Source organism: Schistocerca piceifrons, chromosome 7 (assembly GCF_021461385.2).
Source record: "Schistocerca piceifrons isolate TAMUIC-IGC-003096 chromosome 7, iqSchPice1.1, whole genome shotgun sequence".
Classification (NCBI taxonomy): Eukaryota; Metazoa; Arthropoda; class Insecta; order Orthoptera; family Acrididae; genus Schistocerca; species Schistocerca piceifrons.
This window is the reverse complement of record NC_060144.1, coordinates 282,263,758-282,278,946: the sequence shown is the minus strand read 5'-3', so window position 1 is coordinate 282,278,946 and position 15,189 is coordinate 282,263,758.

Sequence of the window (15,189 nt, the reverse complement as noted above, 5' to 3'; positions counted from 1 at the left end):
GTTTAAGCGCGTGCCTTTCGGCTACCGGTCATAGTGGATTGGCTGTCTGGCCAGTCCACAACAATCGACTTATCAAATATGTGTTTACAGACATGGGAGCTTACTTTCACGTAGCAACTACAAACTAATTCCCTTGAACCCCACGTATTGGCCAAACAGCTATTTGCGTTGAGGAGAAAGATTAGAGAGGCGATAGAAATAGCAGAATGACCCCCCCCCCCCCCCAACATGAATAGAGACGAAGGGTATGGACTTCCGGCGTCCTTTCTGCCATCAGTGATGGCGCTAAGGAAGCACAGCGCGTGCAAAGCAACTCAACACAGCCGCTGTGAAACCGCGGTTGTAGTATGTACACACAGCGCAGGCACGCCGTATTTCGCACCTGGCGACAGCTACACTGCTCTACGTCACAGCTACCACTTGTTTCTAATTTGCCTGTTTCCACTAATGTCAAGAAATAATGTAAACAATAAGCAAGCGTTTCTTTATCCACCAATGACAGGGAATATTATAAAGACGAATAAAGAACGCCTAAGCTGCGCTGGGTATCCGTGTGGTCTGAGGCACCTTCCCTCCCCCCCCCCCCCCCCTCCCCCTCCCATCGATTCCAAGTCTTGCCTAGACTTGAACCCTTCAAAAAGATACTGTCTCATTGTTTCTTTGTTTCCTCAAGGTGTAAAGCTCCTCCAGTTTTCTACGAACCGCGTAATGCTGACTATGATATGATAATCTCATAGATGACACATGGGTCAACAACGTTGGGTCAACAACAACGATATGCACTGGGTTGGAGTCCCAGGAAGCACATAAATATTCGTTGCGTTACCGCTAGCCGATCATGTACACATCTCGCTTGTGGTGAAAGAGTCCCAGGCAGCACAGAAATATTCGTTGCGTTGTCTCTAGCTGAACATGTACACATTTCGCTGCTGGTGAAACAACAAATATTTCATCCCTATAAGCTATAAGACAATAACAAAAGGTGCCAGGTTCGAATCCCTGACAGGTAAAAATCATTTGTGTCGTCGTTCCAGTTTCCAATACCACACTCTTGGTGAACATATTTAATACCTGACATCTGATTGTGCTTAGTGAACATTTCATGCAGGCAATGGGTTCTACTCCCCGTCCATCACAACTTTACCACATGGCGTTTCAAGTTTGTGCATTTGTCTTCATTACATTCCTTTCGTGGATACTTCTCAGGGACGATATATGCTTCATGGTTTTCCACGTGCAGTGCTAAACGTATCGTTTTTCGTTTTCTGGTTTGTACATTTGGGCCTAAAACTGATACTGGTGAGTACTTCAATATTTTGCGTCACTTTACGCGTAGTCGAGTCACGATCAGACACGCAAATTTTGTTTGGTTGGCAGTAGGTACACATTCTGATCACGAACAACAACTCGTCGTGTCATTTAATGAGTGTGATAAGACTTCCGCAGTGTCACTTACTGTAATGAAGCTAATTTACAAAAAAATGATTCAAATGGCTGTGGGCACTATGGGACTTAACATCTGAGGTCATCAGTTCCCTAGAACTCCCCAGAACTACTTAAACCTAACTAACCTAAGGACATCACACACATCCATGCCCGAGGCAGGATTCGAACCTGGGACCGTAGCGGTCGTGCGGTTCCAGACTGTAGCGCCTAGAACCGCTCAGCCAAAGCAGCCTGCGAACTATCAGCTCATAGGCTCGTGGTTCATAGACAGAACACAGAACGCGCACAAGTATCGCAGCATCCTAACAAACCACCTTCCACGGATGCTAAAAGACGTTCCTCTGGAGACTGGAAGGAATCTGTGGTACCAACATGATGGCTGTCCACCCCATAATGACTGAATAACTACAGCATGTCTTCACAAACTGTTCTCCAAACTGTTGATTTGGACGCTGAGAACCCGTACCTTTGCTGGCCCGTTACGCCGGTTTCGACGCCTGTAGACCTTTCTCAGTAGTGAACGCTGAAAGACCGTTTCTACAAGGACGTACTGACTACACCATATTACAGTAGCCTACTCGGACGTATCCACTAAAATGCTAGCACGTCAGTGGCAGTCGCTCCATAGCAGACTGTAAGCGTGTATTACCACTATGAGGGTCATTTCGAGCACAACGTATGTTGCTCAATTGTCTCGTTGCTGCTCAAAATCCACTTGTGTTCTTTACCTCACAAACTATGTAAGAAGTGTATATTTCTATTGCCTATTGTCAACTCACAATTTATGAAAGATGTTTATATTTTATTAATAGGATTAAGTAGGAATAATTAATATTTGTCATGTTGGAAATAATTGTGGTAGCAGGGAATGTCTGCACCAAAGTATTGTTGACAAGAGAGACCGCAAATTGATATAATTTTAAAAAGGGCGGGAGAGACCGCGTTTGGATACATTTTAAGAAAAGAGCGGGAAAGACCGCGCATTGATACGTTTTGTAATGGTAGCAGGGATTGTCTCCACCAGAAAGCATTGTTGGCAGGAGAGACCGCACTTGAGCGTTCATAGGAAGTCAGTAGTAAGAGAAATGTGAAGCGAGTCGGTAGCAGGTCTGAAGCGAGAGGTTGAGAGGAACGGTGTGCCTGCCAGCCACCAGCTGTGATTTATAAGAGATTATAAACGGACGTACAGAGACATCAGCTAACTATTGTAACAAGAAGAACTAATATTATTGAATTATTTTTTCTGAGAAACTCAAGACTACTGAAGGTATGTTTGCGCAATGCTAGTTGTAAGATTATTGTAAAAAGTAAGTCCCATTTGAACATTTGTAAAATCATTTCATTCAGAATATAATTAATTTTTGCCAGCAATATTGCATTTCTGATTATAATCCACCTCAAAAACCATCAACGCAAAACTTTGCAAAATTTTATTGTTGTCAAGAAAAAGTTTATTCTTTAATTAATTTGACTTGAGTAATTCATAGTTAAAGTCAGTTTTGATATTAAAGAATAACGTCAGCTCTGGTAATAAATATAGCCACTTATTATGACAGCCCACCAGCAGCTAATAGAGCATAGTAAAACAGAGTAAGTATAGAGAAAGTATATTCATGTCGCTGTTCGATGTAGCAGTCAGATGGCGATCCAGTAACAGCAAAGGTAAAAAAGTAAGGAACAGTTTTGGGTTATTGCAGGTAACGACTGAGGGCCACGACGACACATTCTATGTTTCGTCGAAATAATTAGCACATCACTTTTAATAAGCAGCATTTAAATTTTTATGCGAGGATTGCACTTATTGTTATTGAGAAAGAGAATAAATTTCAAAGGGAAGCTTTCAATTGTTATTATTAAGCAAGCGGTAGAAATCCTAAGGGAAGGTTTCATATGTTATTGTAAAAGTGAAGATTGCGTAACAAAAGAGATATAGAGGAGACGGTTATTGCGTAACAAAAGAGATATAGAGGAGACGGGAAGGTTTCACTCGGCGATATCCAATCGGTAAGACTTTAGTGAATCTACAGTGAAAATGAAAATACTGACTCTGACGATTGTATGAATAAGCTAATGTTAAGTGGCGCAACGCTTACATTAAACTGTATACCTTTAACTCACAGCCCATCGGCAATTCTGTTTGCTCTGTTGATTCTGCGTTGATAAGTGTTTGTTCAGTGTTGAATCCGCTTTAAACACTGATATATTTTGTTGCGTGTGCTAATTATAGACAACGTCCCGCAGAGTTATTACTCGATCTCAAAGTGATAGAAGTGTAGAAAATAGTGACGAGAAATTCTTTTCAGCAATAGACAGAAATAATAAGTGTGAAAAACCTGATAGTGAAACGTTAGGTGAACAGATATTCGAGAGTAGTAATAATATGGAATCTTTTGACGAACAATCAACTTCAGATATGCCAACTAATAATGAGACATTAGTGCAAAATAATTTGTTTTTAAATACAAGAGACGCTACACAGCCACAAATTAGGCGTAGCAGACATAATAGTTTCAGTAACGAAACCACTATAGTGCAGTCAAACAGAGTGACTCCATTACGTGCCAAAACAGATTCAAACGGTACACAGCTACACAATCTGCGTCCCCCCAGGGGATCCACAACTCTTTTGTGGATACTGAAACACGTATGTAACATAGCAGCGATGGCGAGGCATTGTAGCATCTGTGACCAGAGAGTATGCACTTGACCGCGCGAGTGTTGCGAGCAGTACTCTGTCAGTAGTCGTCGCGTGCAGTACGCTAGTAGTCGTTGCGAGTCTGTAGCTCTGTCTAGTTGAGAGCAGTACTCAGTCAGTAGTCGTCGCGTGCTGTACGCTAATAGTCGTCATGCAGAGCGGTCGGTCAGTGATAGCAGTCCAGTGCGGGTGATGTAGGCGGTCGGCAAGACTGGTCAAGATGCTGAATAAGGTATACTGTTAATTAATATAATCATTAGATAATGTAAAAATTTATTTGTTGTAATTATTCTCTATCAAGTGCCCCAATAATAATTTTTATTTCAAAAGCATTTTTTTTCAAAAAATTAATTTTTATTGAACTAAAGATTTCGTTGCACTTCCCATTTCACTCCACTTCTTTTAAAGAAAATTTTCAGTAAAATCACAGAAAAAAGGAATATTATCATTTGCAATGCAGTTCCTCCAAGCCGTGCAGAAAGATAAGAGCAGAAATGTGACATCCATTTATTCTGAGGTAAGACTTTAACTCTGATTGTTTTACACAGGGCCAAAGACCGATATTTCGGTTTAATTGAATTTTCTTGTCACTGAATGGACTTTAATTTTTTGTGAAGAATTTACATTTGAGTCAGATTGCGAATTTCACATTTTGTTGCCATTGTCAGTACATTTCATTGTGGGCAGGTTACGCTTAGCGCAATGTCCATTAGGATCCATAATTAAATATTGTCGTGTTTCTTTCTTTCAAATTTTTGTGGGGAGGTTATACTCGGCTCCCATTTGTATTAAATATTGTCATCCATTATCTTTAAAAATACGGTGGGGAGGTTACACTTGGCGACACCCAGTCCAGGATCGTATTTCGTTGAGAGTCTTTTGAACAACAGTCAGATATCTGCTCTTATTTGCTTAGATGTAATTAGGATTTGGCGCTACGCTTTTACTAATCTTGTGACTTTCTTTCTACAGGTCAACGGCAATTTGTTGCTCTGTTGTATTTGTGTGTTGCTTTTGCATTGTGCTTATTTGTTTTGTGAATAATTGTGACTACTGTTAAAATGCCGCGAAAGACTGTGAATAGTGTATCGCGAGGTATTACGAGCGAAATTACCGACTTAAACAACGTGACGAATAGTAATTGTGACATGCAGTGTAATGATGACAATCCTGCGTCCACTGACAATCAGTGCATTACAACCATTAATGATGACTTTTATCTTAATGATGAACAAACGAACTCAATTGTCTCGTCTGTTAATTTGACGACAATTGATGACGTGGGACGCTCCATTGTAATGAGCGCTACCCAGCTTAACACACCCGATTTGGAAAACTCAAGTAACGTACAGACAAATTTGTCTAATGAAAATGAACAGGATACTGAAAGTACGACGGATTTATTTAATTCCGAAATAATGTCTGACAGTGTACATTCGACTGACAAACTTTTTTCTAAATCTCAGAATAACCAAATGGTTACAGTAAGCGAGAAAGCTCCAGATCCACTATTGAACAGCACAGAGAATAGAAATGCTAATTTTGAATCGGATCCAATTATGGCATTTTTGCGGCAAAATTTCAAACAGTTTAATGAAAAATTTGATAAAAATGATGAAAATTTCAAACAACTTAGGGAAGATAACAAACACTTAAACGAAAAACTTGACAATAATGCCGCAGATCTCAAACAACTTAGGGAACAGAACAAACAGCTTAATGGAAAATTAGACGACAATTCCAGACAGCTTAGTGAACAAATTAGAGCCGTTGCCGCGCAGTGTCATGACACTAAGGAACAGTTGCGCACGGAAATTGAGGCTTGTTCACGAAAAAATAGCGAAGAAATTAAGTCTGTTGCGCAGGAATTAAGGGAAATGCAAACAGCCGCAACAGACACACTCAGAGACGAAATTAGCGGAGTCGCTAAACAATGCTCTGAAAAGGCTACACAATTACGGGACGAATTTAAAGCAATGACGGTAGAACTTTCGCGCACAATGGATGCAAACATAGACGCGAAATTCGAACAGCAGAACACTCAGATTAACGAGCGCTTTAATCAGCACATACAGAACAGTGATACGCGTTTCCGCAAATTTATTCAGGATCAAAATAAAGTCAAACGTCAGGTTATGGAAACAATCACTGCACAAAGACAAGAGGATAAACGTAAAATGTTCGCGAAAGCGAAGACGTATGTAGACAATAATATTACTACAGTGTCCGACAAAATTAATACCATAGAACAATTGAACGCGGAATTACGGGATGAGATTTCTGATCTTAAATCAAAAACAGATACACACACAGTAAATATTCAAACAGTGACAGACAGATTCGAACAATTAGATCTAACACAGGATTCCGATGTCGTCAAATCTGACGTTAAAAAACTGAATGAAACTACGCGTAAATTGCAAAAACAGATTAATGCTACTGACGCTAAAACTGACGATCAGGCAAAAATACTGACTGAAAAATATGATGAATTGGCCAGTCGTATTGATGCTATCGAAAGTGCTAATGATAATAAATCAGACGATACTGCACCGATTTCATTTAACCAAACACCTGAATTTCAAAACTTACAACAGACAATTAATGAGATCGATTCATCTAACAACACGTTACGTAGGAAGTTGTCAAGTTTACAACAAGAAGTAACAGAAATGAAAAATATTTCAGTTAATAACATACCACAACAGACGCCACTTTATGAACATGTGTCAGACTCACGCAGCGCGTATAATTTGGGTAATCTGCAGAGAGTACGGGACTTAGATTCCGAACAACCACAGTTCAATAGATACTCTTACGATCCTGAACCTGTTGCATCACACAGAGATGATAATTTCGATTACAAACATTTTCTGTCAGTAAGAAAGTTCAAAATATTTAAAAACGATAGAACGCAGATTCACCCACTGGATTGGATTCAACAGTTTAGCTTTGCTCTTCCACCGACTTGGCCTGTAACACATAAACTTGAATTTATTTGCAGTTTTTTGGAAGGCGAACCGGCAACTCGTATGAGACCGATCGCGAGACAGTGTTACTCGGTAGAGGAATTTCAGAATGCTTTTCTGTCAGCGTACTGGTCGAAGACGACACAGCGCGGAATTAAAGACCAACTAATTAGTTTGCCAAACTATGAAAACTCAAATTTTCCCAGTGTAACGCAATTTTTTGAGCACATGGTACAACAAAACCAGTACCTAAGTGAACCGTACAGTGAATCCGCACTTATACAATTATGCATTTCCAAATTACCACGGTCATTACGAGTGTCACTTCTAACAGGTCAGCAAAAAGAAAATATTTCAGCGTTCAGAGATCTTTTACAGCTCTTGGAAGTACAGCAATCTGATTATTCTTTTGTAAACAAAAACTTTTCTTATAATAACCAAGGTCAACAACAGTACTGCGATTATGATCAGGGACGTAATTTCAATCGGAAAGATAACAGACGCTTTAGGAACGACAACTACCAAAACTTTAATAACAGGCAAAGTTCTAATTATCAATACCGTCAAAATTTTCAGCAACAGGAACAACACTTTAGTAACAATAGAGGTGTTTCACAACAACAACATCAAAACCAGCCGGTTAGCATACCTAACCAACAATTGAATGCACAAGGTCAACCAGGCTTTAATGTTTCGCCGCGTGGACGTATAGTCCCTGGTCCAACAAATAGTAACGCACGGGAGCAGAGAAACAACTATGTACAAAGAAGACAGTATTTCAATTCCTATCGTAATGCACCGTATAGGAATGACTATTACGACAGACGTAAAAACGATGAGCACAATTACCAGCGTACATATAATAACAGTCGGTCCCACCAACAGCAAAATCATACGCAAGAACATATTCTCATGAATGAACCCGACAATAGGTGTCATCCATAGCGTAACACGTCAGTAAGAAATAACAGAACAATTCATATAGTGGATATGCCACAGCATCCTCCCGTAAATAATAACACGTACGATAAATTTTAACCAGATACAGCACAGATTGCATATTACAGTAACGCAAACATTACTTTTGACACGCAGAATTTTGTTCACAAGAGTGTTATTTGAAACATGCTCTGTTGAATGCTCCACTTTTATCGCACCCAGATCTTACTAGAAATTTTTCCATTGCCACCGACAGTTCCAACACCGCTTTAGGTGTACATATTTTCCAGGAAATAGAAGAAGATGGTTCAACAGTAATTAAAAACATCGCATTTGCAAGTCGCATTTTGTCACCCGCTGAACGAAATTATTCCGTTACAGAACTGGAAACATTATGTGTTGTATGGGCTTTTACGAGATTTAGGCATTTTCTTTACGGCAGACATACCACCGTCTACACAGACCACAGAGCAATACAATTTTTACTTTCGGCTAAATTCACTCACGACAGATTAAGTAGATGGAAACTATATTTACAGGAGTTTAATTTTACAATAGTTCACATTCCCGGCACGCAAAATGTTATAGCAGACGCACTATCGCGTTCTCTCAGCAACAATCAGCAAGACGTAGCAACCAACTTCTGCAAAACAAATTTCAGTGTCATGTACATTCAGCAAGTTGCATTTGAAAACTTTATTTCATCGTCATTACAGGACATAGCACAAGAACAAAACAAAGACGACGTATGGAAAGAAATTAAACACCTTTGGCAAGATAGGAATAATGTTACGATTAGAAACCATTACACTGTGCGCAATGACATTCTGTTTCGCCGCTCTCATCCTGACAGCAACAATTGGTTATTATGCATTCCTGACGAACTGGTTAACAAACTAATTTGGTACACTCATTTAAGTTACGCACATTACGGAGCAAGAAAATGTTTTCTTATACTGAGACAGAACTGTTATTTTACCAACATGGAGAAACGTATACGACGAGTTTTAGCGTCTTGTAAAATTTGCCAGAAAGCTAAATCAGACACCACTTCACATATTCCTCCGTTATATCCCATTATACCTGTTAAATTAAGACACATGGCCGCAGTAGATATTTTTGGTCCGATTCCCAGAACTAACAGAGGTTTTTGCTACATATTTGTCGCTGTTGAGCTCACTTCAAAATTTGTTACTTTCACTCCATTACGCAAAGCTACTGCTAAAACTGTTTCGAAAGCATTTGTAAAACATTTTCTATCTCATGTAGGGCATGTGATGAAAGTAATTTCTGACAATGGATCTCAATTTCGTAGTAGCGTATGGACACGCGTGTTACGAGCTAGAAACATTTCTCCGATCTATATATCCAAGTACCATGCTTCTTCGAACCCCTGTGAACGATTAATGAAAGGAATTGGTAAACTGTGCCGAATATACTGCCACAAAAGACATATTGATTGGGACACACACATATTCTCATTCCAAGATGTAATTAATTCCATTCCAAATGAATCCTCTATGCTATCTCCGTCTGTTATACTGAAAAATGCTGAACCACCTAACAAAATTAAAGAATTAATAACATTTCCTACATCTCGTCGATTACGACACCACGAAATAATTAACATTGCGCTGAACAACATCAAACGTGCCGCAGAGCGCCGGAGAAGACAGCAAAAACAGGTTTGTACACACCGCGACTTTCACGTTGGACAGAAGATACTAGTACGTACACACCATTTATCCAGCAAATTAAAAGGTAAGTGCAGTAAATTTGAACTTCTATACGCAGGTCCATATCGGATTCGCAGCATCCCTCACCCCAATGTTGTACACGTCGAAACTTTGAGAACTAGAAAATCGAAAGGCAATCACCACATCTCAAACATTAAACCGTTTATTGAGTGAAACCACTGTATGATTCAACACACTATGATGCCATTTACTAATGCAATTATTTCACCTGACCAATTACTGATGATTATCGTATTTTTTCTTGGCAAGTGCCCGGCAAGGTAAGGTTAGCAGGTCGCTTTTCTTGTCGTTACACATCAGACCGTGCATACTTTTCCAGACGAACTTACATATTTTATGACTAATTATGCAATGTTAGCTAATGACATGTTAATTTCATTACATTTTTTTTCCATTAAAGTCTTTAATTCTCGCCTCTATTAACTACACTACATACAAGCTGAACACAACGAACGTCACATTTGTCTTTTTATGTACGATTGTATTCCAGTTTTGTTTATATGCACTGTGAAATAGTTAGCATATAACACACACTAGTTGACTTTGACATTTTTTTTTTTTTTGCCCTATGACATCTCTGCATTGTATTATTCTGTGTACATTTTTGCATCTGAACACTGTCAACGTCTTTAACATATTACGTTTTCTGTCATGTTATGCTGTATGCTTAATTATGTCACCATAAACTATTCATTATTTAGTGGGTATATGATTTAAATGCAGGACATTAATCTTTGTTCATGAATTTCAGAAAGAAATGATGCATGTAAGATATAAATTCAACAGAAATGGGAATTTCACCTACGGAATAAACGAAAGGAGATGCAATAACTTTATGAGGAAGAGTAAATGGATCAGGATTAACAAGCATTAACAAGAATATACAATACTCATCATAGAATGGCAGTCTTAACTAATTTTTTCTTTCAGAATACAAGGTGATTGATGCAGGCTGTCAGACTGAACTACACATCTTAGTTTTAGTGATGAAATATGCTAGAGATAAGGAATAGTTGTATAATGAGTAATGAAGTGATTTTTTTTTGCAGATGATAATGAATGCTGATGAATAATGATGAAGGATATGGTATTATGAATAATGAAGTTTTTCTTTACAGGTGATGATAATAGTGAAGTTATGATGATATTGATAATGAAGTTTTTTCTTTACAGATGAGGATAATGTTGAAGTTATGTATTTATGCTACGTAGTTATTTAAGTATTTGTTGCAGTTTGTTTTGACAGCAGGTGTTACATTGCATAGTAGGATGACAGAAATTTTTGGAAAGGACAGCTATGGACCACATTTTTATACACATTTCACTACCTGTTAATTCGAGGTTCACTACTTTTCAGCATACTAATGCGTTTCTTCTTTCAGGTCAATAATCCATTTTGTATTTTTTCCAGGAGAAGCATTTCATGATACTTACTAAACCTGTTACTTATTATACCTGTTCTAGTACTTGCATTTTTATTTTTTACCCATTTGTGTCTATCATTTATAAATGTGATCACATATACTGCCTTGTTGCATAACCTTGCTACAGCTGACTCATGACGAATGACGTTACCTATCCTCATTTGCAGCAGTAGGTCAAAAACAAATAGTGTTATGCCTCAGCAATTAATTAACGATCCCAACGCAATGCATTGCTAACAAAAAAAAAATGTATTACCAGTCCCAAGTAGTGATACCAGTTTGAGAAAATTCTGAATAGTACTGATTAGCTCTGAATAGTGTGTCACTTGAGTAATGGCCTCTTAATGAGACACAAAAAAAAAAACGTATATATTTAAAATAATGCTTTGTCACTAGTTAATAACTGCCACTGTTTATTGTAATGAGACTACTTATAATGCCTATGATTACTAATGCTATGACTAATTAACTGATTTTAATAATGACTTTGTAATGATCTGAATACTACTGAAGGAGAAACACTGTTTATTGTAATGAGACTACTTATAATGCCTGTGATTATTAATGCTATGACTGTAATTAACTGATTTTTAATAATGACTTCGTAATAATCTGAATAATACTGAATGATGATTCTATTCAATACTTGCTGGCCACTGAGTGCCAATAATTAATGTCACTTGAAGAATTGTTATTAATTATGCCATTAATTAGCCCTTTTTTTTCCCATGTTGAGTTTTCATGTTTTGGTTAATGGCCAATGAGTGCCAATAATTTGTATCACTCAATGTATTATGTTAATGCTAGGCCAATAATTGACTCTCCTTTTCAACTAAGACTTCTGATGAACATTATTCTGTCATACTAAATATACTTTGTAACTGGCCAAGGACCACCACTGTTTATTGTAATACGATTACCCATGATACCAGCTAGTGATTCTTAATAGATTGGAATGACACATAATTAATTAACTATGGTACTGTTTAATAATGCTTTGTAATTAGGAGAAGACTAATAATTCTTACTATTGGAATGACAAATGATTAAATAACGACAAATGATTAATTAACTGTAATTAGACAAATGATTAATTAACGACAAATGATTAATTAACTGTAATTAGGAAAAGGCTCATGATTATTATTGGAATGACAAATGATTAATTAACTGTAATTAGAAGGTTAATGATTCTTAATTACACTCTGTAACTGAAAAGAATGCGATTATTTAATAATGCTTTGTAACCAGGAAAAGAAGGCTACTGATTCTATGTAAAACAATTAATGAACATTTTTCTGTAATACTACATACTTGGTACAGAGATGTTCAATAACTGGGCTATGAATGCCACAAACTAATTAAGTCTCTAATTGTCAATATTATGTGACTTGATGTCCTTCACCTCATAAGCTGACTACCCTGAATTATTGCAATGTCCATTTGTCCTGTTTATCCTAGTGATCATGGAGCACTATCTTTGGTTTTGCACTAATTCTACGTTGGTGTGCCTTGTAAGAGTGTGGTGTTGACACGACATGCTGTCCACCACCATGAGCGATGAAGACATTATTATGGTCCCACTGTTTGGTGTACCTAATGTACTGCCAAAATGAAAATATGGAACATTACTACGACAATTCAGTGTCTTGGGTACGCTGATAAATTCTGATGGGAAAAGAACTTCAAGTTGTGTCACTTGGTGTTGTACTTCTGTGGAAAGATATGGACTTTCAGAGCAGCTGTGTGCAATCTAAAGTGCTACAACCATGATGCAATCCTTCCCTTTCCTATCCTGATTCTTGTCACATAAGGAAAAAAATTTTTTGGCTAACATTATTTATGTTCATGGCTATACATTTTTTTTTTTTTGATTTGCTGAACTCCAGCGCGAGTACACTTATGTCACTGGTCGACATGATTTTTTGCCATTATATTTATTTATTGCCAAAATGCTAAAGACATTTTTTTCGATTTGTTCTGAAGTACAGTATATGTACACTCTTGTCTTTTATATTGTGTATACATTTTTTATTTTTAATGATATGTTCTGAACTACAGTGCATGTGCACTTCGGTTAGGTGTTAATATGTTTTCTACTGAACTTCAGTGCCTGTGCACTTTTCTCATTTTTCAATATGATTTGTACTATTCTGTATATTCAATACTTAATTGCGTATGCACTTATGTCATTTGTTACTAATTGTATATACATTTCATCATTTACTGATATGTTCTCAACTGCAGTGCAGGTGCACTTATGTCACTTGTCAACATAATATTTTTTGCCAGTCTGTTTATTTGTTCTGAATATGCTAAAGAATTTTTTTTTTTCGGTGCCTCTGCACTTTGTTTTCTGTCAAATAATTTGTATATACATTTTTCTGTTTTGCTACTATGTTTTGTACTCACATTTTGTCTTTGTCTGATATATCTTGTACTTAGTGCGTGTGCACAACATTTACTTTATGTACTACATCTAATTATTCTGTAAATTGTAGAAGTTTATTAGTTAATTAAAAATTTTGCCGCGATTGGCAAGTCCAAATGACTCACCATCGCTGCCAAATTTTTGCCCCCCCAGTGGAGGGTTATGAAACACGTATGTAACATAGCAGCGATGGCGAGGCATTGTAGCATCTGTGACCAGAGAGTATGCGCTTGACCGCGCGAGTGTTGCGAGCGGTTCTCAGTCTGTCAGTCAGTCGTTGCGAGTCTGTCAGTGAGTCGTTGCGAGTCTGTAGCTCTGTCTAGTTGAGAGCAGTACTCTGTCAGTAGTCGTCGCGTGCAGTACGCTAATAGTCGTCATGCAGAGCGGTCGGTCAGTAGTAGCAGCCCAGTGCGGTTGTGTGATGTAGGCGGTCGGCAACACTGGTCAAGATGGTGAATAAGGTATACTGTTAATTAATATAATCATTAGATAATGAAAAATTTTATTTATTGTAATTATTCTCCAACAAGTCCCCCAATAATAATTTTTATTTCAAAAGCATTTTTTTCAAAAATTTAATTTTTTATTGAACTAAAGATTTCGTTGCACTTCCCATTTCATTCCACTTCTTTTGAAGAAAAATTTCACTAGAATCACAAAAAAAGAGAATATTATTATTTGCAATGCAGTTCCTCCAAGCGGTGCGCAACAACAAGAGCAGAAATGTGACATCCATTTATTCTGAGGTAAGATTTTAATTCTGATTGTTTTACACAGGGCCAAAGACCGATATTTCGGTTTAATTGTATTTTCTTGTCACTGAACGGACTTTAAATTTTGTGAAGAATTTATATTTGAGTCAGATTGCGAATTTCACATTTTGTTGCCATTGTCAGTACATTTCATTGTGGGCAGGTTACGCTTAGCGCAATGTCCAATAGTATTCTTAAATAATATTGTCATTTCTTTCTTTTTAAAAAAATTTGTGGGGAGGTTACACTTGGCTCCCATTTGTATTAAATATTGTCATCCATTATCTTTAAAAATACGGTGGGGAGGTTACACTTGGCGACACCCAGTCCAGGATCGTATTTCGTTGAGAATCTTTTGAAAAACAGTCAGATATCTGCTCTTGTTTGCTTAGATATAATTAGGATTTGGCGCAACGCTTTTACTAATTTTGTGACTTTCTTTCTACAGGTCAACGGCAATTCGTTGCTCTGTTGTATTTGTGTGTTGTTTTTGCATTGTGCTTATTTATTTTGTGAATAATTTTGACTATTGTTAAAATGCCGCGAAAGACTGTGAATAGTGTATCGCGAGGTATTATGAATGAAATTACCGACCCAAACAACTTTGCCGATAGGACATGCGACACGCAGTGTAATGATGACAATCCTGCGTTCACTAGCAATCAGTGCATTCCAACCACTAATGATGACTTTCACCTTAATGATGAACAAACGAACTCAATTGTCTCGTCTGTTAATTTGACGACAATTGATGACGCGGAGCGGTCTATAGTAAT